Raw genomic sequence first — 3,339 nt, forward strand, 5'->3', positions numbered from 1 at the left:
TAGTTCAATTCACACACTAGTTGTCATTTTATGGACATCAGCATGTTCCTTCAAATGAGCAAATCCATTATCAAGGATTCCCCCTCAAGTTTACAGAAAGTTTATGTACTTTTTCAGATCATATGCATGTCAAAAAGTTGATATTTTAGTCACATTCCACGATGAACACCCATACATACATCATTCTGTTTGCCATTTCAGTGTTCACAAACCCATAAAGTGAGTTTATGGGTGCTTTAGAGAAATGGTGGGCAAATCTTTTTGCAAAAGGCTAGATAGTATTGGCTTTGTGGGCCATATGGTATTAGCTGCTCAACTCAACTCTGCTGCTAGGGCAGAAAAGCAGCCATAGACAATAAGCAAACACATGAGCATGACTATGTTTCAATAAAACTATGTTCATAAAAGTAGGCAATGTGCCAGATTTGGCCACAGGCCATAGTTCTCATAGTACTCACCCCTGTGCTGAGGAACCACTGACACTAGATTAACTCCTAAACTTTTAGAATAGGACATAATTGTAACAGTTAAGACTTCAACCATCTGATATTTGGAAGCCAGGGCTTCCAGAATTAGTATAGCTCACTTTTTAGCTCCTAATGCTATAGGATGTCTCTCAATATTTCATTCTCCATTTAATTATTTTCCACCTAAAATTGTGGTCATCCAGAGGAGAGACTACAATCCTGCTATGGCTGAAATTCATATTTAAGCTCCAACCCCCAATGTGATGATATTTGGAGATGAGGCCTTTGAAGGTCATTGGGGTTTGATGAGGTCATGAGGGTGGGTTCTTCAAGATGGGATTAGTGCCCTTATAAGAGGAGATAGCAGAGAGCCTGCTCTCACTTTCTGTCTACCATGTGAGAACACAGTGAGAAGATGGTCACCTGCAAGTCAGGAAGAGAGCCCTCACTGGAACCTGTCCATCTTAGTGCCATGATCCCACACTTCCCTCCTCCAGAACTGTGAGAAAATAAATTTCTGTTGTTTAAGCCACCCAGTCTGCGGTACTTTGTTTGAAAGCCTGAGCAGACTAAGGCAATTCCCTAATCTTTGTTGCTACTAAGTGTGGCCTTGGATCTTGAGGACAAGTGCTATCACTTTTGGGATGGCAGAATGATGAGCCAGGATAGTTTTCCTAATGATTTTGTAGAACAGAGATCATGCCATTCCAGGACAAACAAAACAAAACAAAACAACAAAAAACAAAAAAACAAAACAAAACAAAAAAAACCAAAAACGAAAAAACAAACCAACATAATTTATGTAATAAAAATAAACCTCTACCTTGTTCAATTACCAGATGACTTTCTAGTTATTTTGAGGTTTTTCTTACATATAAGCAAACTTTTTAACTAGTAAAGGGGATGTGGGTGAGTTTACCTCACACTCTTGAGTTTATGGAGTTGTGGTTATTTGATACAATCTCTCCAGGCCATTTCTTGGGTATTTGTTGTCAATATTCACTTGTGGGACTCAACTCCATGGATGCATCCACAGTTGTCATTCATCTCAGGATGGTAATGAAAAGCCTAGCTTGGGACCAATGTGAACAGCATGCTATGATGATATCTGACAATGTGGTAATATCTGAGAGACTTTGGTAGGGCTATACACCTCTGTAATAAGTTTGTCTGAGAATGTAACCAATCTGCCGTGTTACCATTTTTATTTACCTTCTTTTGCAATCACTTCTACTCACCTTTTGGGGATGATGCATAGTCTCAGGACAGCACCACACAGAGCAGTCTGGGGTCTCACAAGCTTTCATTTTTATCTAGGAATGAGGGAGCAGGACCATTGAGCAATTCTACTACTTAGGAAGTGCCTTCTCTACTTAAACCATTGCTTTCTTCTATTTGTCTAGATCATTCCATGTCTCTCCCTGGGGGGACCACACTTTGCTTGCTAAAGCTGAAAAGCAAGAGCTCTACATGAGCTATTTTAGAGAATAGATGACTCTGAAGTTGAGAGGACTGTTGCCATTTCTCTTGGATCTACCATTCCCTTAGGCCAGAGAGGTACAATTTTATGAAGTCCTTGGTAGCAACTGAAATAAAAATGAAACAAAACAAAACAAAATAAAAAACCCCAGAAAACCTTGAATGTCAGAATATAAAAAAAAAAAAATCTCATATCTATTCCTTTATGTAAGTGGTTGCCATTAAGTCTCAGTGAAATTAAGGTCCTCTTCCATGTTGGTTATTGTCAGTTGTTAACTGGGCTGTTTTTGGTTAGAAAAATGTCCATGCGTTAAAGTTAAGAATATCTTCATATACTTGCTCCTTTAAAAGCCCATCAATCTCTTAATTACTTCCTCTCCCTAAAGATAAAATAAAAGGTAAAATTCCAGTTATAAGAGTGCAGTCTTAATATCAATGATGGTAAAATGGATTTTTAAAAAATATGGAATACTTCACTAATTTGCATGTCATCCTTGTGCAGGGGCCATGATAATCTTCTCTGTTTTATTCCAATTTTAGTGTATGAACTGTTGAAGTGAGAATGAAAGGGGATTTCTTGATTAGCAGCAATAGGAGCAGGGAATCCCAAATGCCAAGAATAGATAGTAGCCAAGCAACTCACACATAAGGGATTCTTCACCACAATACATTACTCTTTTTTAGTCCTACTGAAATATCCAGGAATGGATACAAATTCATTAATTTCCATATAAGATCATCTATCAGGGGCTCTTGTTCTTATGTGGCTAGAATACTATACATCTCCCATTGTCCTAGAATTTACTTTTATATAGTCTACACTTCTTACAATCAGTACAATTGCAGGTACAGTCTAAGCAAGGGCTGGGAAAGACATAAGAGAATTATCCTGAATACTCACAAGAATCCTCTTTAACTAAGAATCGTTAACTTCAAACATGTACCCTTAAAAGTCCATTCCTCATTTATTATGGTGGGTTTGTAGAAGCAGTCAGCCTTTAGATCGTAAGGGGTAGCCAGGAGCCAAAATCCTAAAAAAAGTTCAACCTTCCATTGTCATTTCCTAAAAATGCACAGGCCATCAGAGATATTATCAAAAATACCCAGAATTTTTATTGGCAATTTCAGGTTTCATTCTTACCATTGTCTCTACTCACTTTCATATTAAATCACATCAATGTGACAAACCCTTAGGAGTATGCCAAATGAGCTAGGCCAGGCTCAAAGGATTGATCTGGGTTTAGGACTAACAAGCAGTCATTGGATTTACCTGAGATTACTTCCACTTAGTTTTACTGCTCAACCAGGAAATAAGCAATATAATATGCATGTGTTAAAGGCAACACCTTCCTATAGTTTTCAGGTTCCTCCCCTTGGCACACCTCAGGTTTGG

At 38.1% G+C, this 3,339-nt stretch overlaps 1 non-coding gene across 1 annotated transcript; it reads right to left on the reverse strand.

The window, feature by feature from the left end:
* Positions 1-2,403: 2,403 nt before the first annotated feature.
* On the reverse strand, positions 2,404-2,506 carry LOC140608481 (U6 spliceosomal RNA). Its single transcript, XR_012010505.1, has one exon. It is a non-coding gene; the product is annotated as a U6 spliceosomal RNA (small nuclear RNA).
* Positions 2,507-3,339: the final 833 nt, after the last annotated feature.

This window comes from Canis lupus, chromosome 17, assembly GCF_048164855.1.
Source record: "Canis lupus baileyi chromosome 17, mCanLup2.hap1, whole genome shotgun sequence".
Taxonomy (NCBI): domain Eukaryota; kingdom Metazoa; phylum Chordata; class Mammalia; order Carnivora; family Canidae; genus Canis; species Canis lupus.